At 56.6% G+C, this 25,330-nt stretch overlaps 1 long non-coding RNA gene across 28 annotated transcripts in view; it reads left to right on the forward strand.

The window, feature by feature from the left end:
• Nucleotides 1-25,330, forward strand: part of LOC129532022 (uncharacterized) — a 369,252-nt gene that overhangs the window by 176,667 nt on the left and 167,255 nt on the right. For all 28 annotated transcript variants that reach the window (XR_010129748.1, XR_010129747.1, XR_010129772.1 and 25 more), the window contains 3 exons: nt 23,440-23,497; nt 23,591-23,823; nt 24,601-24,791. This is a non-coding gene — a long non-coding RNA (uncharacterized lncRNA). The remainder of the gene's footprint in view (nt 1-23,439; nt 23,498-23,590; nt 23,824-24,600; nt 24,792-25,330) is intronic.

Raw genomic sequence — 25,330 nt, forward strand, 5'->3', positions numbered from 1 at the left:
CAGGGCCCAGGGTTAGGGTTGTTTTAGGGTCTGGGCCAGGGCCCAGGGTTAGGCTTGTTTTAGGGTCAGGGCCAGGGCCCAGGGTAAGGCTTGTTTTAGGGTCAGGGCCAGGGCCCAGGGTTAGGCTTGTTTTAGGGTCAGGGAAAAGGCCCAGGGTTAGGGTTGTTTTAGGGTCAGGGCCAGGGCCTAGGGTTAGGGTTGTTTTAGGGTCAGGGCCAGGGCCCAGGGTTAGGGTTGTTTTAGGGTCAGGGCCAGGTCCCAGGGTTAGGATTGTTTTAGGGTCAGGGCCAGGGCCCAGGGTTAGGGTTGTTTTAGGGTCAGGTCCTAGGCCCAGGGTTAGGGTTGTTTTAGTGCCAGGGCCAGGGTTAGGGTTGTTTTAGGGTCAGGGCCACGGCCCAGGGTTAGGGTTGTTTTAGGGTCAGGACCTGGGCCCAGTGTTAGGCTTGTTTTAGTGCCAGGGCCCAGGGTTAGGGTTGTTTTAAGGTCAGGGCTAGCGCCCAGGGTTAGGGTTGTTTTAGGTCAAGGCCAGGGACCAGGATTAGGGTTGTTTTAGGGTCAGGGCCAGGGCCCAGGGTGAGGGTTGTTTTAGGGTCAGGGCCAGGGCCCAGGGTTAGGCTTGTTTTAGGGTCAGGGCCAGGGCACAGGGTTAGGCTTGTTTTAGGGTCAGGGCCAGGGCCCAGGGTTAGGGATGTTTTAGGGTCAGGGTCAGGGCTCAGGGTTATGGTTGTTTTAGGGTCTGGGCCAGGGCCCAGGTTTAGCATTGTTTTAGGGTCAGGGCCAGGGCCCAGGGTTAGGCTTGTTTTAGGGTCAGAGCCAGGGTCCAGGGTTAGGGTTGTTTCAGTGTCAGGGCCAGTGCCCAGGGTTAGGGTTGTTTTAGGGTCAGGGCCAGGGCCCTGGGTTATGGGTATTTTAGGGACAGGTCCCAGGGTTATTGTTGTTTTAGGGTCAGGGACCAGGGTTAGGTTTGTTTTAGGGTGAGTGCCCATGGTTGGGTTTATTTTAGGGTCAGTGCCAGGGCCCAGGGTTAGGTTTGTTTTAGGGTCAGGGCCAGGGCCCAGGGTTAGGGTTGTTTTACGGTCAGGGCCAGGGCCCAGGGTTAGGCTAGTTTTAGGGTCAGGGCCAGGGCCCAGGGTTACGGTTGTTTTAGGGTCAGGGCCAGGGCCCAGGGTTAGGGTTGTTTTAGGGTCAGGGCCAGGGCCCAGGGTTAGGGTTGTTTTAGGTTCAGGGCGAGGGCCCAGGGTTAGGGTTGTATTAGGGTCAGAGCCAGGGCCCAGGGTTAGGATTGTTTTAGGGTCAGGACCTGGGCCCAGGTTTAGGCTTGTTTTAGGGTCAGGGCCAGGGCCCAGGGTTAGGCTTGTTTTAGGGTCAGAGCCAGGGCCGAGGGTTAGGGTTGTTTTAGGGTCAGGGTTAGGGCCAGGGCCCAGGGTTAGGGTTGTTTTAGGGTCAGGGCGAGGGCCAAGGGTTAGGCTTGTTTTAGGGTCAGGGCCAGGGCCCAGGTTTAGGGTTGTTTTAGGTCAGGGCCAGGGACCAGGGTTAGCGTTGTTTTAGGGTCAGGGCCAGGGCCCAGGGTGAGGGTTGTTTTAGGGTCAGGGACAGGGCCCAGGTTTAGGCTTCTTTTAGGGTCAGGGCCAGGGCCCAGGATTAGGCTTATTTTAGGGTCAGGGCCAGGGCCGAGCGTTAGGCTTGTTTTAGGGTCAGGGCCAGGGCCCAGGGTTAGGCTAGTTTTAGGGTCAGGGCCAGGGCCCAGGGTTAGGGTTGTTTTAGGGTCAGGGCCAGGGCCCTGGGTTAGGGTTGTTTTAGGGTCAGGGCCAGGGCCCAGGTTTAGGGTTGTTTTAGGTTCAGGGCCAGGGCCCAGGGTTAGGGTAGTATTAGGGTCAGAGCCAGGGCCCAGGGTTAGGATTGTTTTAGGGTCAGGACCTGGGCCCAGGTTTAGGCTTGTTTTAGGGTCAGGGCCAGGGCCCAGGGTTAGGCTTGTTTTAGGGTCAGGGCCAGGGCCCAGGTTTAGGGTTGTTTTAGGTCAGGGCCAGGGCCCAGGGTTAGCGTTGTTTTAGGGTCAGGGCCAGGGCCCAGGGTTAGGCTTGTTTTAGGGTCAGGGCCAGGGCCCAGGGTTAGGGTTGTTTTAGGGTCAGGACCTGGGCCCAGAGTTAGGCTTGTTTTAGTTCCAGGGCCCAGGGTTAGGGTTGTTTTAGGGTCAGGGCCAGGTCCCAGGTTTAGGATTGTTTTAGGGTCAGGGCCAGGGCCCAGGGTTAGGGTTGTTTTAGGGTCAGGTCCTGGGCCCAGGGTTAGGGTTGTTTTAGTGCCAGGGCCCAGGGTTAGGGTTGTTTTAGGGTCAGGGCCATGGCCCAGGGTTAGGGTTGTTTTAGGGTCAGGACCTGGGCCCAGTGTTAGGCTTGTTTTAGTGCCAGGGCCCAGGGTTAGCGTTGTTTTAAGGTCAGGGCTAGCGCCCAGGGTTAGGGTTGTTTTAGGTCAGGGCCAGGGACCAGGAATAGGGTTGTTTTAGGGTCAGGGCCAGGGCCCAGGTTTAGGGCTGTTTTAGGGTCAGGGCCAGGGCCCAGGGTTAGGCTTGTTTTAGGGTCAGGGCCAGGGCACAGGGTTAGGCTTGTTTTAGGGTCAGGGCCAGGGCCCAGGGTTAGGGATGTTTTAGGGTCAGGGTCAGGGCTCAGGGTTATGGTTGTTTTAGGGTCTGGGCCAGGGCCCAGGTTTAGCATTGTTTTAGGGTCAGGGCCAGGGCCCAGGGTTAGGCTTGTTTTAGGGTCAGAGCCAGGGTCCAGGGTTAGGGTTGTTTCAGTGTCAGGGCCAGTGCCCAGGGTTAGGGTTGTTTTAGGGTCAGGGCCAGGGCCCAGGGTTATGGGTATTTTAGGGACAGGTCCCAGGGTTAGGGTTGTTTTAGGGTCAGGGACCAGGGTTAGGTTTGTTTTAGGGTGAGTGCCCATGGTTGGGTTTATTTTAGGGTCAGTGCCAGGGCCCAGGGTTAGGTTTGTTTTAGGGTCAGGGCCAGGGCCCAGGGTTAGGGTTGTTTTACGGTCAGGGCCAGGGCCCAGGGTTAGGCTAGTTTTAGGGTCAGGGCCAGGGCCCAGGGTTAGGGTTGTTTTAGGGTCAGGGCCAGGGCCCAGGGTTAGGGTTGTGTTAGGGTCAGGGCCAGGGCCCAGGTTTAGGGTTGTTTTAGGTTCAGGGCCAGGGCCCAGGGTTAGGGTTGTATTAGGGTCAGAGCCAGGGCCCAGGGTTAGGATTGTTTTAGGGTCAGGACCTGGGCCCAGGTTTAGGCTTGTTTTAGGGTCAGGGCCAGGGCCCAGGGTTAGGCTTGTTTTAGGGTCAGAGCCAGGGCCCAAGGTTAGGGTTGTTTTAGGGTCAGGGTTAGGGCCAGGGCCCAGGGTTAGGGTTGTTTTAGGGTCAGGGCGAGGGCCCAGGGTTAGGCTTGTTTTAGAGTCAGGGCCAGGGCCCAGGTTTAGGGTTGTTTTAGGTCAGGGCCAGGGCCCAGGGTTAGCGTTGTTTTAGGGTCAGGGCCAGGGCCCAGGGTGAGGGTTGTTTTAGGGTCAGGGACAGGGCCCAGGTTTAGGCTTCTTTTAGGGTCAGGGTCAGGGCCCAGGGTTAGGCTTGTTTTAGGGTCAGGGCCAGGGCCGAGCGTTAGGCTTGTTTTAGGGTCAGGGCCAGGGCCCATGGCTAGGCTAGTTTTAGGGTCAGGGCCAGGGCCCAGGGTTAGGGTTGTTTTAGGGTCAGGGCCAGGGCCCAGGGTTAGGGTTGTATTAGGGTCAGAGCCAGGGCCCAGGGTTAGTATTGTTTTAGGGTCAGGACCTGGGCCCAGGTTTAGGCTTGTTTTAGGGTCAGGGCCAGGGCCCAGGGTTAGGCTTGTTTTAGGGTCAGGGCCAGGGCCCAGCATTAGGATTGTTTTAGGGTCAGTGCCAGGGCCCAGGGTTAGGGTTGTTTTAGGGTCAGGGCCTGGGCCCAGGTTCAGGGTTGTTTTAGGTCAGGGCCAGGGCCCAGCCTTAGGGTTGTTTTAGGGTCAGGGACAGGGCCCAGGTTTAGGGGTGTTTTATTGTCAGGGCCAGGGCCCAGGGTAAGTGTTGTTTCAGTGTCAAGGCCAGGGCCCAGGGTTAGGGTTGTTTTAGGCTCAGGTCCAGGGTCAAGGATTAGGCTTGTTTTAGTGTCAAGGAGAGGGCCCAGTGTTAGGGTTGTTTTAGGGTCAGGCCCAGGGCCCAGGGTTAGGCTTGTTTTAGGGTCACGGCCAGGGCCCAGGGTTAGGCTTGTTTTAGGGTCAGGGCCAGGGCAGAGGTTTAGGGTTGTTTTAGGGTCAGGGCCAGGGCCCAGGGTTACGGTTGTTTTAGGGTCAGGACCTGGGCCCAGGCTTAGGCTTGTTTCAGTGCCAGGGCCCAGGGTTAGGATTGTTTTAGGTCAGGGCTAGGGCCGAGCATTAGGGTTGTTTTAAGGTCAGGGCCAAGTCCCACGGTTAGGCTTGTTTTAGGGTCAGGGCCAGGACCCACGGTTAGGCTTGTTTTAGTGTCAGGGCCTGGGCCCAGGGTTAGGGTTGTTTTAGGGTCAGGACCTGGGCCCAGGGTTAGGCTTATTTTAGTGTCATGGCCCAGGGTTAAGGTTTCTTTAGGGTCGGGGCCCAGGGTTAGGCTTGTTTTAGGATCACGGCCCAGGGTTAGGGTTGTTTTAGGGTCAGGGCCCAGGGTTAGGGTTGTTTTAGGGTCAGGGCCCAGGGTTAGGGTTGTTTTAGGGTGAGGTCCCAGGGTTGGGTTTGTTTTAGGGTCAGGGCCGGGGCCCAGGTTTAGGGTTGTTTGAGGGTCAGGGCCAGGGCCCAGGGTTAGGGTTGTTTTAGGGTCAGAGCCAGGGCCCAGGGTTAGTGTTGTTATGGGGTCAGGGCCAGGGCCCAGGGTTAGGGTTGTTTTAGGGTCAGGACCAGGGCCCAGTGTTAGGGTTCTTTTAGGGTCAGGGCCAGGGCCCAGTGTTAGGTTTGTTTTAGGGTCAGGGCCAGGGCCCAGGGTTAGGGTTGTTTTAGGGTCAGGGCCCAGAGTTAGGGTTTTAGGCTCAGGGCCAGGGCCTCGGGTTAGGGTTTTAGGCTCAGGGCCATGGCCCAGGGTTAGGGTTATTTAATGGTCAGTGCCAGGGCCCAGGGTTAGGTTTGTTTTAGGGTCAGGGCCAGGGCCCAGGGTTATACTTGTTTTAGGGTCAGGGCCAGGGCCCAGGGTTAGGCTTGTTTAAGGGTCAGGGTCAGGGCCCAGCGTTAGGGTTGTTTTAGGTTCAGGGCCATGGCTCAGGGTTAGGGTTGTTTTAGAGTCAGGGCCAGGGCCCAGGGTTAGGGTTGTTTTAGGGTCAGGACCTCGGCCCAGGGTTTGGCTTGTTTTAGTGCCAGGGCCCTGGGTTAGGGTTGTTTTAGGGTCAGGGCCAGGGACCAGGGTTAGGCTTGTTTTAGGGTCAGGGCCGGGGCCCAGGGTTAGGGTTGTTTTAGGGTAAGGGCCAGGGTCCAGGGTTAGGGTTGTTTTAGGGTCAGGACCTGGGCCCAGGATTAGGCTTATTTTAGTGCCAGGGCCCAGGGTTAGGGTTGTTTTAGGGTCAGGGCCAGGGCCCACGGTTAGGCTTGTTTTAGGGTTAGGTCCAGGGCCCAGGGTTAGGCTTGTTTTAGGGTCAGGGCCAGGGCCCAGGGTTAGGGTTGTTTTAGGGTCAGGACCTGGGCCCATAGTTAGGCTTGTTTTAGTGCCAGGGCCCAGGGTTAGGGTTGTTTTAGGGTCAGGGCCAGGGCCCAGGGTTTGGGTTGTTTTAGGTCAGGGCCAGGGCCCAGGATTAGGGTTGTTTTAGGGTCAGGGTCAGGGCCCAGGATTAGGGTTGTTTTAGGGTCAGGGACAGGGCCCAGGTTTAGGGGTGTTTTAGGGTCAGGGCCAGGGCCCAGGGTAAGGGTTGTTTCAGTGTCAAGGCCAGGGCCCAGGGTTAGGGTTGTTTTAGGCTCAGGTCCAGGGTCAAGGGTAAGGGTTGTTTCAGTGTCAGGGCCAGGGCCAGGGTTAGGGTTGTTTTAGGTTTAGGGCCAGGGCCCAGGGTTATGGTTATTTTATGGTCAGTGCCCAGTGTTAGGGTTGTTTTACGGTCAGTGTCCAGGGTTAGGGTTGTTTTAGGTCATGGCCAGGGCCCAGGGATAGGGTTGTTTTAGGGTCAGGGTCAGGGCCCAGGGTTAGGGTTGTTTTAGGGACAGGGTCAGGGCCCAGGGTTAGGCTTGTTTTAGGGTCAGGTCCTGGGCCCACGGTTAGGCTTGTTTTAGGGTCAGGGCCAGGGCAGAGGTTTAGGGTTGTTTTAGGGTCAGGGCCAGGGCCCAGGGTTACGGTTGTTTTAGGGTCAGGACCTAGGCCCAGGCTTAGGCTTGTTTCAGTGCCAGGGCCCAGGGTTAGGATTGTTTTAGGTCAGGGCCAGGGCCGAGCATTAGGGTTGTTTTAAGGTCAGGGCCAAGTCCCACGGTTAGGCTTCTTTTAGGGTCAGGGCCAGGACCCACGGTTAGGCTTGTTTTAGGGTCAGGGCCTGGGCCCAGGGTTAGGGTTGTTTTAGGGTCAGGACCTGGGCCCAGGGTTAGGCTTATTTTAGTGCCATGGCCCAGGGTTAAGGTTTCTTTAGGGTCGGGGCCCAGGGTTAGGCTTGTTTTAGGATCACGGCCCAGGGTTAGGTTTGTTTTAGGGTCAGGGTCCAGGGTTAGGGTTGTTTTAGGGTCAGGGCCCAGGGTTAGGGTTGTTTTAGGGTGAGGGCCCAGGGTTGGGTTTGTTTTAGGGTCAGGGCCGGGGCCCAGGTTTAGGGTTGTTTGAGGGTCAGGGCCAGGGCCCAGGGTTAGGGTTGTTTTAGGGTCAGAGCCAGGGCCCAGGGTTAGGGTTGTTATGGGGTCAGAGCCAGGGCCCAGGGTTAGGGTTGTTATGGGGTCAGGGCCAGGGCCCAGGGTTAGGGTTGTTTTAGGGTCAGGACCAGGGCGCAGTGTTAGGGTTCTTTTAGGGTCAGGGCCAGGGCCCAGGGTTAGGGTTGTTTTAGGGTCAGGGCCCAGAGTTAGGGTTTTAGGCTCAGGGCCAGGGCCTCGGGTTAGGGTTTTAGGCTCAGGGCCATGGCCCAGGGTTAGGGTTATTTAATGGTCAGTGCCAGGGCCCAGGGTTAGGTTTGTTTTAGGGTCAGGGCCAGGGCCCAGGGTTATACTTGTTTTAGGGTCAGGGCCAGGGCCCAGGGTTAGGCTTGTTTAAGGGTCAGGGCCAGGGCCCAGCGTTAGGGTTGTTTTAGGTTCAGGGCCATGGCCCAGGGTTAGGGTTGTTTTAGGGTCAGGGCTAGGGCCCAGGGTTAGGGATGTTTTAGGGTCAGGACATCGGCCCAGGGTTTGGCTTGTTTTAGTGCCAGGGCCCTGGGTTAGGGTTGTTTTAGGGTCAGGGCCAGGGCCCAGGGTAAGGCTTGTTTTAGGGTCAGGTCCAGGGCCCAGGGTTAGGCTTGTTTTAGGGTCAGGGCCAGGGACCAGGGTTAGGCTTGTTTTAGGGTCAGGGCCACGGCCTAGGGTTAGGGTTGTTTTAGGTTCAGGGCCAGGGCCCAGGGTTAGGCTTGTTTTAGGGTCAGGGCCAGGGCCCAGGTTTAGGCTTGTTTTAGGGTCAGGGCCAGGGCCCAGGGTTAGGCTTGTTTTAGGGTCAGGGCCGGGGCCCAGAGTTAGGGTTGTTTTAGGGTCAGGGCCAGGTCCCAGGGTTAGGGTTGTTTTAGGGTCAGGACCTGGGCCCAGGGTTAGGCTTGTTTTAGTGCCAGGGCCCAGGGTTAGGGTTGTTTTAGGGTCAGGGCCAGGGCCCACGGTCAGGCTTGTTTTAGGGTCAGGGCCAGGGCCCACGGTTAGGCTTGTTTTAGGGTCAGGGCCAGGGCCCAGGGTTAGGGTTGTTTTAGGGTCAGGACCTGGGCCCAGGGTTAGGCTTGTTTTAGTACCAGGGCCCAGGGTTAGGGTTTTTTTCGGGTCGGGTCCCAGGGATAGGCTTGTTTTAGGATCAGGACCCAGGGTTAGGGTTGTTTTAGGGTTAGGGCCCAGGGTTAGGGTTGTTTTTTGTCTGGGCCCTGTGTTAGGGTTGTTTTAGGGTGAGGGTCCAGGGTTGGGTTTGTTTTAGGGTCAGAGCCAGGGCCCAGGGTTAGGGTTGTTTGAGGGTCAGGGCCAGGGCCCAGGGTTAGGGTTGTTTTAGGCTCAGGGCCAGGTCCCAGGGTTAGGGTTGTTTTAGGGTCAGGGCCAGGGCCCAGCGTTAGGGTTGCTTTAGGGTCAGGGCCGGGGACCAGGGTTAGGGTTGTTTTAGGGTCAGGACCTGGGCCCAGTGTTAGGCTTGTTTTAGTGCCAGGGCCCAGGGTTAGGGTTGTTTTAGGTTCAGGGCCAGGGCCCAGGGTTAGGGTTGTTTTAGGGTCAGGGTCAGGGCCCAGGTTTAGGCTTGTTTTAGGGTCAGGACCTGGGCCCGGGATTAGGCTTATTTTAGTGCCAGTGCCCAGGGTTAGGGTTGTTTTAGGGTCAGGGCCAGGGCCCACGGTTAGGCTTGTTTTAGGGTTAGGTCCAGGGCCCAGGGTTAGGCTTGTTTTAGGGTCAGGGCCAGGGCCCAGGGTTAGGGTTGTTTTAGGGTGAGGACCTGGGCCCAGAGTTAGGCTTGTTTTAGTGCCAGGGCCCAGGGTTAGGGTTGTTTTAGGGTCAGGGCCAGGGCCCAGGATTAGGGTTGTTTTAGGGTCAGGGCCAGGGCCCAGGATTAGGGTTGTTTTAGGGTCAGGGACAGGGCCCAGGGTTAGGGTTGTTTTAGGGTCAGGGCCAGGGCCCAGGGTTAGGCTTGTTTTAGGGTCAGGGCCAGGGCCCAGGGTTAGGCTTGTTTTTGGGTCAGGGCCAGGGCCCAGGGTTAGGCTTGTTTTAGGGTCAGGGCCAGGGCCCAGGGTTAGGCTTGTTTTAGGGTCAGGGCCAGGGCCCAGCGTTAGGATTGTTTTAGGGCCAGGGCCAGGGCCCAGGGTTAGGGTTGTCTTAGGGTCAGGGCCAGGGCCCAGGTTCAGGGTTGTTTTAGGTCAGGGCCAGGGCCCAGCCTTAGGGTTGTTTTAGGGTCAGGGACAGGGCCCAGGTTTAGGGGTGTTTTAGGGTCAGGGCCAGGGCCCAGGGTAAGGGTTGTTTCAGTGTCAAGGCCAGGGCCCAGGGTTAGGGTTGTTTTAGGCTCAGGTCCAGGGTCAAGGGTAAGGGTTGTTTCAGTGTCAGGGCCAGGGCCAGGGTTAGGGTTGTTTTAGGTTTAGGGCCAGGGCCCAGGGTTATGGTTATTTTATGGTCAGTGCCCAGTGTTAGGGTTGTTTTATGGTCAGTGTCCAGGGTTAGGGTTGTTTTAGGTCATGGCCAGGGCCCAGGGATAGGGTTGTTTTAGGGTCAGGGTCAGGGCCCAGGGTTAGGGTTGTTTTAGGGACAGGGTCAGGGCCCAGGGTTAGGCTTGTTTTAGGGTCAGGTCCTGGGCCCACGGTTAGGCTTGTTTTAGGGTCAGGGCCAGGGCAGAGGTTTAGGGTTGTTTTAGGGTCAGGGCCAGGGCCCAGGGTTACGGTTGTTTTAGGGTCAGGACCTAGGCCCAGGCTTAGGCTTGTTTCAGTGCCAGGGCCCAGGGTTAGGATTGTTTTAGGTCAGGGCCAGGGCCGAGCATTAGGGTTGTTTTAAGGTCAGGGCCAAGTCCCACGGTTAGGCTTCTTTTAGGGTCAGGGCCAGGACCCACGGTTAGGCTTGTTTTAGGGTCAGGGCCTGGGCCCAGGGTTAGGGTTGTTTTAGGGTCAGGACCTGGGCCCAGGGTTAGGCTTATTTTAGTGCCATGGCCCAGGGTTAAGGTTTCTTTAGGGTCGGGGCCCAGGGTTAGGCTTGTTTTAGGATCACGGCCCAGGGTTAGGTTTGTTTTAGGGTCAGGGTCCAGGGTTAGGGTTGTTTTAGGGTCAGGGCCCAGGGTTAGGGTTGTTTTAGGGTGAGGGCCCAGGGTTGGGTTTGTTTTAGGGTCAGGGCCGGGGCCCAGGTTTAGGGTTGTTTGAGGGTCAGGGCCAGGGCCCAGGGTTAGGGTTGTTTTAGGGTCAGAGCCAGGGCCCAGGGTTAGGGTTGTTATGGGGTCAGAGCCAGGGCCCAGGGTTAGGGTTGTTATGGGGTCAGGGCCAGGGCCCAGGGTTAGGGTTGTTTTAGGGTCAGGACCAGGGCGCAGTGTTAGGGTTCTTTTAGGGTCAGGGCCAGGGCCCAGGGTTAGGGTTGTTTTAGGGTCAGGGCCCAGAGTTAGGGTTTTAGGCTCAGGGCCAGGGCCTCGGGTTAGGGTTTTAGGCTCAGGGCCATGGCCCAGGGTTAGGGTTATTTAATGGTCAGTGCCAGGGCCCAGGGTTAGGTTTGTTTTAGGGTCAGGGCCAGGGCCCAGGGTTATACTTGTTTTAGGGTCAGGGCCAGGGCCCAGGGTTAGGCTTGTTTAAGGGTCAGGGCCAGGGCCCAGCGTTAGGGTTGTTTTAGGTTCAGGGCCATGGCCCAGGGTTAGGGTTGTTTTAGGGTCAGGGCTAGGGCCCAGGGTTAGGGATGTTTTAGGGTCAGGACATCGGCCCAGGGTTTGGCTTGTTTTAGTGCCAGGGCCCTGGGTTAGGGTTGTTTTAGGGTCAGGGCCAGGGCCCAGGGTAAGGCTTGTTTTAGGGTCAGGTCCAGGGCCCAGGGTTAGGCTTGTTTTAGGGTCAGGGCCAGGGACCAGGGTTAGGCTTGTTTTAAGGTCAGGGCCACGGCCTAGGGTTAGGGTTGTTTTAGGTTCAGGGCCAGGGCCCAGGGTTAGGCTTGTTTTAGGGTCAGGGCCAGGGCCCAGGTTTAGGCTTGTTTTAGGGTCAGGGCCAGGGCCCAGGGTTAGGCTTGTTTTAGGGTCAGGGCCGGGGCCCAGAGTTAGGGTTGTTTTAGGGTCAGGGCCAGGTCCCAGGGTTAGGGTTGTTTTAGGGTCAGGACCTGGGCCCAGGGTTAGGCTTGTTTTAGTGCCAGGGCCCAGGGTTAGGGTTGTTTTAGGGTCAGGGCCAGGGCCCACGGTCAGGCTTGTTTTAGGGTCAGGGCCAGGGCCCACGGTTAGGCTTGTTTTAGGGTCAGGGCCAGGGCCCAGGGTTAGGGTTGTTTTAGGGTCAGGACCTGGGCCCAGGGTTAGGCTTGTTTTAGTACCAGGGCCCAGGGTTAGGGTTTTTTTCGGGTCGGGTCCCAGGGATAGGCTTGTTTTAGGATCAGGACCCAGGGTTAGGGTTGTTTTAGGGTTAGGGCCCAGGGTTAGGGTTGTTTTTTGTCTGGGCCCTGTGTTAGGGTTGTTTTAGGGTGAGGGTCCAGGGTTGGGTTTGTTTTAGGGTCAGAGCCAGGGCCCAGGGTTAGGGTTGTTTGAGGGTCAGGGCCAGGGCCCAGGGTTAGGGTTGTTTTAGGCTCAGGGCCAGGTCCCAGGGTTAGGGTTGTTTTAGGGTCAGGGCCAGGGCCCAGCGTTAGGGTTGCTTTAGGGTCAGGGCCGGGGACCAGGGTTAGGGTTGTTTTAGGGTCAGGACCTGGGCCCAGTGTTAGGCTTGTTTTAGTGCCAGGGCCCAGGGTTAGGGTTGTTTTAGGTTCAGGGCCAGGGCCCAGGGTTAGGGTTGTTTTAGGGTCAGGGTCAGGGCCCAGGTTTAGGCTTGTTTTAGGGTCAGGACCTGGGCCCGGGATTAGGCTTATTTTAGTGCCAGTGCCCAGGGTTAGGGTTGTTTTAGGGTCAGGGCCAGGGCCCACGGTTAGGCTTGTTTTAGGGTTAGGTCCAGGGCCCAGGGTTAGGCTTGTTTTAGGGTCAGGGCCAGGGCCCAGGGTTAGGGTTGTTTTAGGGTGAGGACCTGGGCCCAGAGTTAGGCTTGTTTTAGTGCCAGGGCCCAGGGTTAGGGTTGTTTTAGGGTCAGGGCCAGGGCCCAGGATTAGGGTTGTTTTAGGGTCAGGGCCAGGGCCCAGGATTAGGGTTGTTTTAGGGTCAGGGACAGGGCCCAGGGTTAGGGTTGTTTTAGGGTCAGGGCCAGGGCCCAGGGTTAGGCTTGTTTTAGGGTCAGGGCCAGGGCCCAGGGTTAGGCTTGTTTTTGGGTCAGGGCCAGGGCCCAGGGTTAGGCTTGTTTTAGGGTCAGGGCCAGGGCCCAGGGTTAGGCTTGTTTTAGGGTCAGGGCCAGGGCCCAGCGTTAGGATTGTTTTAGGGCCAGGGCCAGGGCCCAGGGTTAGGGTTGTCTTAGGGTCAGGGCCAGGGCCCAGGTTCAGGGTTGTTTTAGGTCAGGGCCAGGGCCCAGCCTTAGGGTTGTTTTAGGGTCAGGGACAGGGCCCAGGTTTAGGGGTGTTTTAGGGTCAGGGCCAGGGCCCAGGGTAAGGGTTGTTTCAGTGTCAAGGCCAGGGCCCAGGGTTAGGGTTGTTTTAGGCTCAGGTCCAGGGTCAAGGGTAAGGGTTGTTTCAGTGTCAGGGCCAGGGCCAGGGTTAGGGTTGTTTTAGGTTTAGGGCCAGGGCCCAGGGTTATGGTTATTTTATGGTCAGTGCCCAGTGTTAGGGTTGTTTTACGGTCAGTGCCCAGGGTTAGGGTTGTTTTAGGTCATGGCCAGGGCCCAGGGATAGGGTTGTTTTAGGGTCAGGGTCAGGGCCCAGGGTTAGGGTTGTTTTAGGGACAGGGTCAGGGCCCAGGGTTAGGCTTGTTTTAGGGTCAGGTCCTGGGCCCACTGTTAGGCTTGTTTTAGGGTCAGGGCCAGGGCCCAGGATTAGGCTTGTTTTAGTGTCAAGGACAGGGCCCAGTGTTAGGGTTGTTTTAGGGTCAGGCCCAGGGCCCAGGGTTAGGCTTGTTTTAGGGTCACGGCCAGGGCCCAGGGTTAGGCTTGTTTTAGGGTCAGGGCCAGGGCAGAGGTTTAGGGTTGTTTTAGGGTCAGGGCCAGGGCCCAGGGTTACGGTTGTTTTAAGGTCAGGACCTGGGCCCAGGCTTAGGCTTGTTTCAGTGCCAGGGCCCAGGGTTAGGATTGTTTTAGGTCAGGGCCAGGGCCGAGCATTAGGGTTGTTTTAAGGTCAGGGCCAAGTCCCACGGTTAGGCTTCTTTTAGGGTCAGGGCCAGGACCCATGGTTAGGCTTGTTTTAGGGTCAGGGCCTGGGCCCAGGGTTAGGGTTGTTTTAGTGTCAGGACCTGGGCCCAGGGTTAGGCTTATTTTAGTGCCATGGCCCAGGGTTAAGGTTTCTTTAGGGTCGGGGCCCAGGGTTAGGCTTGTTTTAGGATCACGGCCCAGGGTTAGGGTTGTTTTAGGGTCAGGGCCCAGGGTTAGGGTTGTTTTAGGGTCAGGGCCCTGGGTTAGGGTTGTTTTAGGGTGAGGGCCCAGGGTTGGGTTTGTTTTAGGGTCAGGGCCGGGGCCCAGGTTTAGGGTTGTTTGAGGGTCAGGGCCAGGGCCCAGGGTTAGGGTTGTTTTAGGGTCAGAGCCAGGGCCCAGGGTTAGGGTTGTTATGGGGTCAGAGCCAGGGCCCAGGGTTAGGGTTGTTATGGGGTCAGGGCCAGGGCCCAGGGTTAGGGTTGTTTTAGGGTCAGGACCAGGGCCCAGTGTTAGGGTTCTTTTAGGGTCAGGGCCAGGGCCCAGGGTTAGGGTTGTTTTAGGGTCAGGGCCCAGAGTTAGGGTTTTAGGCTCAGGGCCAGGGCCTCGGGTTAGGGTTTTAGGCTCAGGGCCATGGCCCAGGGTTAGGGTTATTTAATGGTCAGTGCCAGGGCCCAGGGTTAGGTTTGTTTTAGGGTCAGGGCCAGGGCCCAGGGTTATACTTGTTTTAGGGTCAGGGCCAGGGCCCAGGGTTAGGCTTGTTTAAGGGTCAGGGCCAGGGCCCAGCGTTAGGGTTGTTTTAGGTTCAGGGCCATGGCCCAGGGTTAGGGTTGTTTTAGGGTCAGGGCCAGGGCCCAGGGTTAGGGTTGTTTTAGGGTCAGGACCTCGGCCCAGGGTTTGGCTTGTTTTAGTGCCAGGGCCCTGGGTTAGGGTTGTTTTAGGGTCAGGGCCAGGGCACAGGGTAAGGCTTGTTTTAGGGTCAGGTCCAGGGCCCAGGGTTAGGCTTGTTTTAGGGTCAGGGCCAGGGACCAGGGTTAGGCTTGTTTTAGGGTCAGGGCCACGGCCTAGGGTTAGGGTTGTTTTAGGTTCAGGGCCAGGGCCCAGGGTTAGGCTTGTTTTAGGGTCAGGGCCAGGGCCCAGGTTTAGGCTTGTTTTAGGGTCAGGGCCAGGGCCCAGGGTTAGGCTTGTTTTAGGGTCAGGGCCGGGGCCCAGAGTTAGGGTTGTTTTAGGGTCAGGGCCAGGTCCCAGGGTTAGGGTTGTTTTAGGGTCAGGACCTGGGCCCAGGGTTAGGCTTGTTTTAGTGCCAGGGCCCAGGGTTAGGGTTGTTTTAGGGTCAGGGCCAGGGCCCACGGTTAGGCTTGTTTTAGGGTCAGGGCCAGGGCCCACGGTTAGGCTTGTTTTAGGGTCAGGGCCAGGGCCCAGGGTTAGGGTTGTTTTAGGGTTAGGATCTGGGCCCAGGTTTAGGCTTGTTTTAGTACCAGGGCCCAGGGTTAGGGTTTTTTTCGGGTCGGGGCCCAGGGATAGGCTTGTTTTAGGATCAGGACCCAGGGTTAGGGTTGTTTTTGGGTCAGGGCCCAGGGTTAGGGTTGTTTTTTGGTCAGGGCCCTGTGTTAGGGTTGTTTTAGGGTGAGGGTCCAGGGTTGGGTTTGTTTTAGGGTCAGAGCCAGGGCCCAGGGTTAGGGTTGTTTGAGGGTCAGGGCCAGGGCCCAGGGTTAGGGTTGTTTTAGGCTCAGGGCCAGGTCCCAGGGTTAGGGTTGTTTTAGGGTCAGGGCCAGGGCCCAGCGTTAGGGTTGCTTTAGGGTTAGGGCCAGGGACCAGGGTTAGGGTTGTTTTAGGGTCAGGACCTGGGCCCAGTGTTAGGCTTGTTTTAGTGCCAGGGCCCAGGGTTAGGGTTGTTTTAGGGTCAGGGCCAGGGCCCAGGATTAGGGTTGTTTTAGGTTCAGGGCCAGGGCCCAGGGTTAGGGTTGTTTTAGGGTCAGGGTCAGGGCCCAGGTTTAGGCTTGTTTTAGGGTCAGGTCCTGGGCCCACGGTTAGGCTTGTTTTAGGGTCAGGGCCAGGGCCCAGGATTAGGCTTGTTTTAGGGTCAAGGACAGGGCCCAGGGTTAGGGTTGTTTTAGGGTCTGGCCCAGGGCCCAGGGTTAGGGTTGTTTTAGGGTCAGGGCCAGGGCCCAGGGTTACGGTTGTTTTAGGGTCAGGACCTGGGCCCAGGTTTAGGCTTGTTTTAGTGCCAGGGCCCAGGGTTAGGGTTGTTTTAGGGTCAGGGCCAGGGCCCAGGGTTAGGGTTGTTTTAGGGTCAGGTCCAGGGCCGAGTGTTAGGCTTGTTTTAGGGTCAGGGCCAGGGCCCAGGGTTAGGCTTGTTTTAGGGTCAGGGCCAGGGCCCACGGTTAGGGTTGTTTTAGGGTTAGGGCCAGGGCCCAGGGTTAGGGTTGTTTTAGGGTCAGGGCCAGGGCCCAGCGTTAGGGTTGTTGTAGGTTCAGGGCCAGGGCCCAGTATTAGGCTTGTTTTAGGGTAAAGGACAGGGTCCAGGGTTAGGGTTGTTTTAGGGTCAGGGCCAGGGCCCAGGGTTAGGCTTGTTTTAGGGTCAGGGCCAGGGCCCAGCGTTAGGATTGTTGTAGGTTCAGGGCCAGGGCCCAGGATTAGGCTTGTTTTAGGGTAAAGGACAGGGCCCAGGGTTAGGGTTGTTTTAGGGTCAGGACCTGGGCCCAGGGTTAGGCTTGTTTTAGTGCCAGGGCCCAGGGTTAGGGTTGTTTTAGGGTCATGGCCAGGGCCCAGTGTTAGGGTTGTTTTCGGGTCAGGGCCAGGGCCCACGGTTAGGGTTGTTTTAGTGCCAGGGCCCAGGGTTAGGGTCGTTTTAGGGTGAGGGCCAGGGCCCAGGGTTAGGGTTGTTTTAGGGTCAGGGGCAGGGCCGTGGGTTAGGCTTGTTTTAGGGTCAGGGCCAGGGCCCAGGGTTAGGGTTGTTTTAGGGTCAGGGCCAGGGCCCAGGGTTAGGCTTGTTTTAGGGTCAGGGCCAGGGCCCAGGGTTAGGGTTGTTTTAGGGTCAGGGCCAGGGCTCAGGGTTAGGCTTGTTTTAGGATCAGAGCCAGGGCCCAGCGTTAGTTTTGTTGTAGGTTCAGGGCCAGGGCCCAGGATTAGGCTTGTTTTAGGGTAAAGAGAGGGCCCGGGGTTAGGGTTGTTTTAGGGTCAGGGCCAGGGCCCAGGTTTATGCTTGTTTTAGGGTCAGGGCCGGGGCCCAGGGTTAGGGTTGTTTTAAGGTCAGGACCTCGGCCCAGGGTTTGGCTTGTTTTAGTGCCAGGGCCCTGGGTTAGGGTTGTTTTAGGGTCAGGGCCAGGGCCCAGGGTAAGGCTTGTTTTAGGGTCAGGTCCAGGGCCCAGGGTTAGGCTTGTTTTAGGGTCAGGGCCAGGGACCAGGGTTAGGCTTGTTTTAGGGTCAGGGCCACGGCCTAGGGTTAGGGTTGTTTTAGGTTCAGGGCCAGGGCCCAGGGTTAGGCTTGTTTTAGGGTCAGGGCCAGGGCCCAGGTTTAGGCTTGTTTTAGGGTCAGGGCCAGGGCCCAGGGTTAGGCTTGTTTTAGGGTCAGGGCCGGGGCCCAGAGTTAGGGTTGTTTTAGGGTCAGGGCCAGGTCCCAGGGTTAGGGTTGTTTTAGGGTCAGGATCTGGGCCCAGGGTTAGGCTTGTTTTAGTGCCAGGGCCCAGGGTTAGGGTTGTTTTAGGGTCAGGGCCAGGGCCCACGGTTAGGCTTGTTTTAGGGTCAGGGCCAGGGCCCACGGTTAGGCTTGTTTTAGGGTCAGGGCCAGGGCCCAGGGTTAGGGTTGTTTTAGGGTCAGGACCTGGGCCCAGGGTTAGGCTTGTTTTAGTACCAGGGCCCAGGGTTAGGGTTTTTTTCGGGTCGGGGCCCAGGGATAGGCTTGTTTTAGGATCAGGACCCAGGGTTAGGGTTGTTTTAGGGTCAGGGCCCTGGGTTAGGGTTGTTTTTTGGTCAGGGTCCTGTGTTAGGGTTGTTTTAGGGTGAGGGTCCAGGGTTGGGTTTGTTTTAGGGTCAGAGCCAGGGCCCAGGGTTAGGGTTGTTTGAGGGTCAGGGCCAGGGCCCAGGGTTAGGGTTGTTTTAGGCTCAGGGCCAGGTCCCAGGGTTAGGGTTGTTTTAGGGTCAGGGCCAGGGCCCAGCGTTAGGGTTGCTTTAGGTTCAGGGCCAGGGACCAGGGTTAGGGTTGTTTTAGGGTCAGGACCTGGGCCCAGTGTTAGGCTTGTTTTAGTGCCAGGGCCCAGGGTTAGGGTTGTTTTAGGGTCAGGGCCAGGGCCCAGGATTAGGGTTGTTTTAGGTTCAGGGCCAGGGCCCAGGGTTAGGGTTGTTTTAGGGTCAGGGTCAGGGCCCAGGTTTAGGCTTGTTTTGGGGTCAGGGCCAGGGCCCACGGTTAGGCTTGTTTTAGGGTCAGGGCCAGGGCCCACGGTTAGGCTTGTTTTAGGGTCAGGGCCAGGGCCCAGGGTTAGGGTTGTTTTAGGGTCAGGACCTGGGCCCAGGGTTAGGCTTGTTTTAGTACCAGGGCCCAGGGTTAGGGTTTTTTTCGGGTCGGGGCCCAGGGATAGGCTTGTTTTAGGATCAGGACCCAGGGTTAGGGTTGTTTTAGGGTCAGGGCCCTGGGTTAGGGTTGTTTTTTGGTCAGGGTCCTGTGTTAGGGTTGTTTTAGGGTGAGGGTCCAGGGTTGGGTTTGTTTTAGGGTCAGAGCCAGGGCCCAGGGTTAGGGTTGTTTGAGGGTCAGGGCCAGGGCCCAGGGTTAGGGTTGTTTTAGGCTCAGGGCCAGGTCCCAGGGTTAGGGTTGTTTTAGGGTCAGGGCCAGGGCCCAGCGTTAGGGTTGCTTTAGGTTCAGGGCCAGGGACCAGGGTTAGGGTTGTTTTAGGGTCAGGACCTGGGCCCAGTGTTAGGCTTGTTTTAGTGCCAGGGCCCAGGGTTAGGGTTGTTTTAGGGTCAGGGCCAGGGCCCAGGATTAGGGTTGTTTTAGGTTCAGGGCCAGGGCCCAGGGTTAGGGTTGTTTTAGGGTCAGGGTCAGGGCCCAGGTTTAGGCTTGTTTTAGGGTCAGGGCCAGGGCCCACGGTTAGGCTTGTTTTAGGGTCAGGGCCAGGGCCCACGGTTAGGCTTGTTTTAGGGTCAGGGCCAGGGCCCAGGGTTAGGGTTGTTTTAGGGTCAGGACCTGGGCCCAGGGTTAGGCTTGTTTTAGTACCAGGGCCCAGGGTTAGGGTTTTTTTCGGGTCGGGGCCCAGGGATAGGCTTGTTTTAGGATCAGGACCCAGGGTTAGGGTTGTTTTAGGGTCAGGGCCCTGGGTTAGGGTTGTTTTTTGGTCAGGGTCCTGTGTTAGGGTTGTTTTAGGGTGAGGGTCCAGGGTTGGGTTTGTTTTAGGGTCAGAGCCAGGGCCCAGGGTTAGGGTTGTTTGAGGGTCAGGGCCAGGGCCCAGGGTTAGGGTTGTTTTAGGCTCAGGGCCAGGTCCCAGGGTTAGGGTTGTTTTAGGGTCAGGGCCAGGGCCCAGCGTTAGGGTTGCTTTAGGTTCAGGGCCAGGGACCAGGGTTAGGGTTGTTTTAGGGTCAGGACCTGGGCCCAGTGTTAGGCTTGTTTTAGTGCCAGGGCCCAGGGTTAGGGTTGTTTTAGGGTCAGGGCCAGGGCCCAGGTTTAGGGTTGTTTTAGGTTCAGGGCCAGGGCCCAGGGTTAGGGTTGTTTTAGGGTCAGGGTCAGGGCCCAGGTTTAGGCTTGTTTTAGGGTCAGGTCCTGGGCCCACGGTTAGGCTTGTTTTAGGGTCAGGGCCAGGGCCCAGGATTAGGCTTGTTTTAGGGTCAGGCCCAGGGCCCAGGGTTAGGGTTGTTTTAGGGTCTGGCCCATGGCCCAGGGTTAGGGTTGTTTTAGGGTCAGGGCCAGGGCCCAGGGTTACGGTTGTTTTAGGGTCAGGACCTGGGCCCAGGTTTAGGCTTGTTTTAGTTCCAGGGCCCAGGGTTAGGGTTGTTTTAGGGTCAGGGCCAGGGCCCAGGGTTAGGGTTGTTTTAGGGTCAGGTCCAGGGCTGAGTGTTAGGCTTGTTTTAGTGTCAGGGCCAGGGCCCAGGGTTAGGCTTGTTTTAGGGTCAGGGCCAGGGCCCACGGTTAGGGTTGTTTTAGGGTTAGGGCCAGGGCCCAGGGTTAGGGTTGTTTTAGGGTCAGGGCCAGGGCCCAGCGTTAGGGTTGTTGTAGGTTCAGGGCCAGGGCCCAGGATTAGGCTTGTTTTAGGGTAAAGGACAGGGTCCAGGGTTAGGGTTGTTTTAGGGTCAGGGCCAGGGCCCAGGGTTAGGCTTGTTTTAGGGTCAGGGCCAGGGCCCAGCGTTAGGGTTGTTGTAGGTTCAGGGCCAGGGCCCAGGATTAGGCTTGTTTTAGGGTAAAGGACAGGGCCCAGGGTTAGGGTTGTTTTAGGGTCAGGACCTGGGCCCAGGGTTAGGCTTGTTTTAGTGCCAGGGCCCAGGGTTAGGGTTGTTTTAGGGTCATGGCCAGGGCCCAGTGTTAGGGTTGTTTTCGGGTCAGGGCCAGGGCCCACGGTTAGGGTTGTTTTAGTGCCAGGGCCCAGGGTTAGGGTCGTTTTAGGGTGAGGGCCAGGGCCCAGGGTTATGGTTGTTTTAGGGTCAGGGCCAGGGCCGTGGGTTAGGCTTGTTTTAGGGTCAGGGCCAGGGCCCAGGGTTAGGGTTGTTTTAGGGTCAGGGCCAGGGCCCAGGGTTAGGCTTGTTTTAGGGTCAGGGCCAGGGCCCAGGGTTAGGGTTGTTTTAGGGTCAGGGCCAGGGCTCAGGGTTAGGCTTGTGTTAGGATCAGGGCCAGGGCCTAGCGTTAGTTTTGTTGTAGGTTCAGGGCCAGGGCCCAGGATTAGGCTTGTTTTAGGGTAAAGAGAGGGCCCGGGGTTTGGGTTGTTTTAGGGTCAGGGCCAGGGCCCAGGTTTAGGCTTGTTTTAGGGTCAGGGCCGGGGCCCAGCGTTAGGGTTGTTGTAGGTTCAGGGCCAGGGCCCAGGATTAGGCTTGTTTTAGGGTAAAGGACAGGGCCCATGGTTAGGGTTGTTTTAGGGTCTGGACCTGGGCCCAGTTTTAGGCTTCTTTTAGTGCCAGGGCCCACGGTTCGGGTTGTTTTAGGGTCAGGGCCAGGGCCCAGGGTCAGGATTGTTTTAGGTCAGGGCCAGGGCCCAGCATTAGGGTTGTTTTAGGGTCAGGGCCAGGGCCCAGGTTTAGGGCTGTTTTAGGGTCAGGGCCAGGGCCCAGGGTTAGGGTTGTTTTAGGGTCAGGGCCAGGGCCCAGGGGTATGGTTGTTTTAGGGTCAGGGCCAGGGCCCAGGGTTAGGGTTGTTTTAGGGTCATGGCCAGGGCCCAGGTTTAGGGTTGTTTTAGGGTCAGGGCCAGGGCACAGGGTTAGGGTTGTTTTAGGGTCACGGCCAGGGCCCAGGTTTAGGGTTGTTTTAGGGTCATGGCCAGGGCCCAGGGTTAGGGTTGTTTTAGGGTCAGGGCCAGGGCCCAGGTTTAGGGTTGTTTTAGGGTCGGGGCCAGGGCCCAGGGTTAGGGTTGTTTTAGGGTCAGGGCCAGGGCCAGGGTTAGTGTTGTTTTAGGTCAGGGCCAGGGCCCAGGATTATGGTTGTTTTAGGTCAGGGCCAGGGCCCAGATTTAGGGTTGTTTTTGGGGTCAGGGCCAGGGCCAAGGGTTAGGGTTGTTTTAGGGTCTGGGCCAGGGCCCAGGGTTAGGCTTGTTTTAGGGTCAGGGCCAGGGCCCAGGGTAAGGCTTGTTTTAGGGTCAGGGCCAGGGCCCAGGGTTAGGCTTGTTTTAGGGTCAGGGAAAAGGCCCAGGATTAGGGTTGTTTTAGGGTCAGGGCCAGGGCCCAGGGTTAGGGTTGTTTTAGGGTCAGGGCTAGGGCCCAGGGTTAGGGTTGTTTTAGGGTCAGGGCCAGGTCCCAGGGTTAGGATTGTTTTAGGTTCAGGGCCAGGGCCCAGGGTTAGGGTTGTTTTAGGGTCAGGTCCTGGGCCCAGGGTTAGGGTTGTTTTAGTGCCAGGGCCCAGGGTTAGGGTTGTTTTAGGGTCAGGGCCACGGCCCAGGGTTAGGGTTGTTTTAGGGTCAGGACCTGGGCCCAGTGTTAGGCTTGTTTTAGTGCCAGGGCCCAGGGTTAGGGTTGTTTTAAGGTCAGGGCTAGCGCCCAGGGTTAGGGTTGTTTTAGGTCAGGGCCAGGGACCAGGATTAGGGTTGTTTTAGGGTCAGCGCCAGGGCCCAGGGTGAGGGTTGTTTTAGGGTCAGGGCCAGGGCCAAGGGTTAGGCTTGTTTTAGGGTCAGGGCCAGGGCACAAGGTTAGGCTTGTTTTAGGGTCAGGGCCAGGGCCCAGGGTTAGGGATGTTTTAGGGTCAGGGTCAGGGCTCAGGGTTATGGTTGTTTTAGGGTCTGGGCCAGGGCCCAGGTTTAGCATTGTTTTAGGTTCAGGGCCAGGGCCCAGGGTTAGGCTTGTTTTAGGGTCAGAGCCAGGGTCCAGGGTTAGGGTTGTTTCAGTGTCAGGGCCAGTGCCCAGGTTTAGGGTTGTTTTAGGGTCAGGGCCAGGGCCCAGGGTTATGGGTATTTTAACGCCAGGTCCCAGGTTTAGGGTTGTTTTAGGGTCAGGGACCAGGGTTAGGTTTGTTTTAGGGTGAGTGCCCATGATTGGGTTTATTTTAGGGTCAGTGCCAGGGCCCAGGGTTAGGTTTGTTTTAGGGTCAGGGCCAGGGCCCAGGGTTAGGGTTGTTTTACGGTCAGGGCCAGGGCCCAGGGTTAGGCTAGTTTTAGGGTCAGGGCCAGGGCCCAGGGTTAGGGTTGTTTTAGGGTCAGGGCCAGGGCCCAGGGTTAGGGTTGTTTTAGGGTCAGGGTCAGGGCCCAGGCTTAGGGTTGTTTTAGTTTCAGGGCCTGGGCCCAGGGTTAGGGTTGTATTAGGGTAAGAGCCAGGGCCCAGGGTTAGGATTGTTTTAGGATCAGGACCTGGGCCCAGGTTTAGGCTTGTTTTAGGGTCAGGGCCAGGGCCCAGGGTTAGGCTTGTTTTAGGGTCAGAGCCAGGGCCCAGGGTTAATGTTGTTTTAGTGTCAGGGTTAGGGCCAGGGCCCAGGGTTAGGGTTGTTTTAGGGTCAGGGCGAGGGCCCAGGGTTGGGCTTGTTTTTGGGTCAGGGCCAGGGCCCAGGGTTAGGCTTGTTTTGGGGTCAGGGCCAGGGCCCAGGGTTAGGGTTGTTTTAGGGTCAGGGTCAGGGCCCAGCGTTAGGGTTGTTTTAGGGTCAGGGCCAGGGGCCAGGGTTACGGTTGTTTTAGGGTCAGGGCCAGGGCCCAGGGTCAGGGTTGTTTTAGGTCAGGGCCAGGGCCCAGCCTTAGGGTTGTTTTAGGGTCAGGGACAGGGCCCAGGTTTAGGGGTGTTTTAGGGTCAGGGCCAGGGCCCAGGGTAAGGGTTGTTTCAGTGTCAAGGCCAGGGCCCAGGTTTAGGGTTGTTTTAGGCTCAGGTCCAGGGTCAAGGGTAAGGGTTGTTTCAGTGTCAAGGCCAGGGCCCAGGTTTAGGGTTGTTTTAGGCTCAGGTCCAGGGTCAAGGGTAAGGGTTGTTTCAGTGTCAGGGCCATGGCCAGGGTTAGGGTTGTTTTAGGGTTAGGGCCAGGGCCCAGGGTTATGGTTATTTTAGGGTCAGTGCCCAGTGTTAGGGTTGTTTTACGGTCAGTGCCCAGGGTTAGGGTTGTTTTAGGTCATGGCCAGGGCCCAGGGATAGGGTTGTTTTAGGGTCAGGGCCAGGGCCCAGGGTTAGGGTTGCTTTAGGGTGAGATCTAGGGCCCAGGGTTAGGGTTTTAGTGTCTGGGCCAGGGCCCACGGGTAGGGTTTTAGGGTCATGGCCAGGCCCAGGGTTAGGTTTTTAGGGTCAGGGCGTAGGGTTAGGGTTTTAGGGTCAGGGCCCAGGGTTAGGGTTTTAGGGTTACGACCCAGGGTTAGGGTTTTAGGGTCCTTGCCCAGGGTTAGGGTTTTAGGGTCAGGGCCCAGGGTTAGGGTGATTTCCAGGAAGTGACCTCACAGTGACTCAAGCTACCACTTACTGTTGATTGTGATGAAATGCCAGCTGAGGCACATGCCTTGGGGGCTAATTGCTTGCTGCCCTTGACTACTATGAAGACTGGTGTGGGAAGGGTCGCTTTGGATGCACTTGAGCAGGGGTCCCCAACCCCTGAGCCATGGAGCCGTAAGGAGCCACACAGCAGGTGAGTGGTGTCGAGTGAGGGAGTGAGGGAAGCTTCGTCTGTATTTACAGCCACTCCCCTTTGCTCACATTCCCGCCTGAGCTCCACCTTCTCAGATGAGCAGCAGCATTAGATTCTCATAGGAGAACGCACCCTGTTGTGAACCGTGCATGTGAGGGATCTAGGTTGCGCTGTTCTTATGAGAATCTAATACCTATTGATCTGTCACTTTCTCCCATCACGCTCAGGTGGGACCATCCAGTTTCAGGAAAACAAGCTTAACACGCCCACTGATTCTACATTATGGTGAGTTCTATAATTATTTTATTATATATTCCAGTGTAATAATGGAAATGAAGTGCCTAATAAACGTAAATGTGCTTAAATCTTTTGGCCCAGCTCCTACCTCCCGGCAGCCTCGCCAGGCCCAGAACTCTCTCCAGTCAGCCTCTACAGACCAAGCTCATGACTCACAATGGCCTATTTAGGCCCATACCCTACCTCACGGCTGTCTCCGCAGATGAGCCTACTGCCTCACAACAGCCTCCACAGGCACAGCTCCATCGTTACAATGGCCTCTTTAGACCCAGCTCCTGCCGCCCAGCCTTCTCTCCAGGCCCTGAACTTTCTCTGTAAGTTGAGGTAGCTGGGACTGTAGGTATACATGACGATACTTGGCTAATTTTTAAATTGTTTTGCAGACATGGGGTCTCACTTTGTTGGCCAGGCTGGTGTCAAACTAATGGCCTCAAGTGACCCTTCCACCCCTGCCTCCCATCCTCGAGGTATGTGCCACCACAAGGGGCACTTGTTCAATTTTCTAAAGAAAAAATTTCTAAAGTAAGGCTGTGGGATGATGGCAGGAAGATAAAAGAAAAACAGAAGAATAAGTTAAAATGACTTATTCACACATATTCTTTTGACAGCAAGAAGAACTTTTAGTATATACATTCCTTACAAACAAACAAACGGTAGATAAACAATGTTGTATAGGAACTTCAACACACACTGTACAATATTCCCACTTTGCTGACATAAGTTATGGAAATTTCGTGGTTTCCTTGAGTGTCGCTACCAGTATTTTGCTTCTCTGATGATTTTTATCAACTTCCTCGTCTGTTAACTTCTCTCCAAAGTATGTCATGTCACGACATACTGCCGCTGCAGGAACACGGCCAGTGTCTTCCTATTAAACATGTAGAATGCTTTCCTAATTTCTCTTTTTACTCTCTGTCTTTGTGTTCTGCATTTTCCTTACTTTTATTGTCAGAAACTCCAGAAAGTCAGTCGTACTAATTTATCACGATTTGCTTCATTAATTTATACTTTGCTTATATGGAATTTTGCCCAACAGACCTCATTACAATTTCTAACCTGTTTTTTTTTTTTTTTTTTTTTTTCTGAGACAGGGTCTCCCTCTGTTGTCCGAGGCTGGAGGGTAGTAGTGCTATCGCAGCTGACTGCAGCCTCAACCTTCCAGGCTGAAGCAATCCTCCCATCTCAACCTTCCACGTGGCTGAGACTACAGGTGCTTGCCACTATGCCCAACTAATATTTGGTATTTTCGTATACGTGGATTCCAGAGGGGTGACAGCGAAACGTGAGTAAGCATGGATTTTGGTATATGCAGAGATGGGGGGCTGTAACTAATTCTGTATACTGAGGGACGGCAACTGTTTATGTTTTTACAATTACGCTGTAGGATACATACTGTTGCATAGCCTTGAAAATAATAATTTTTAATGGAGTTGAAGAATAATAATAATATTGCTAAAAGTAGCAGCTGGCCAGGTGTGGTGACTCACTCTGGTAATCGCAACACTTTGGGAGGCTGAGGCAGGAGGATGGCTTGAGGCCAAGAGTTTGCGATAGGCCTTGGAAACAAAGGGGGAGTCACCATCCCTACGGAAAAATACATGAATTAGCCTAGTGTGGTGGCACGTTCCTGTAGTCCCAGCTACTTGGGAGGCTGAGGTGGGAGGATCACTCAAGCCCAGGGAGGCTGAGACTGCAGTGAGTCATGATCAGGCCTCTGCACTCCAGCCTGGGTGACAGAGTGAGACCCTGTCTCAAAACAACAAAAAAGTAGCAGCTAACATCAACTGTCCTTTTATACCAGGTGCCTATTGATACCATAGT

This window comes from Gorilla gorilla, chromosome 11 (assembly GCF_029281585.2).
Source record: "Gorilla gorilla gorilla isolate KB3781 chromosome 11, NHGRI_mGorGor1-v2.1_pri, whole genome shotgun sequence".
Taxonomy (NCBI): Eukaryota; Metazoa; Chordata; class Mammalia; order Primates; family Hominidae; genus Gorilla; species Gorilla gorilla.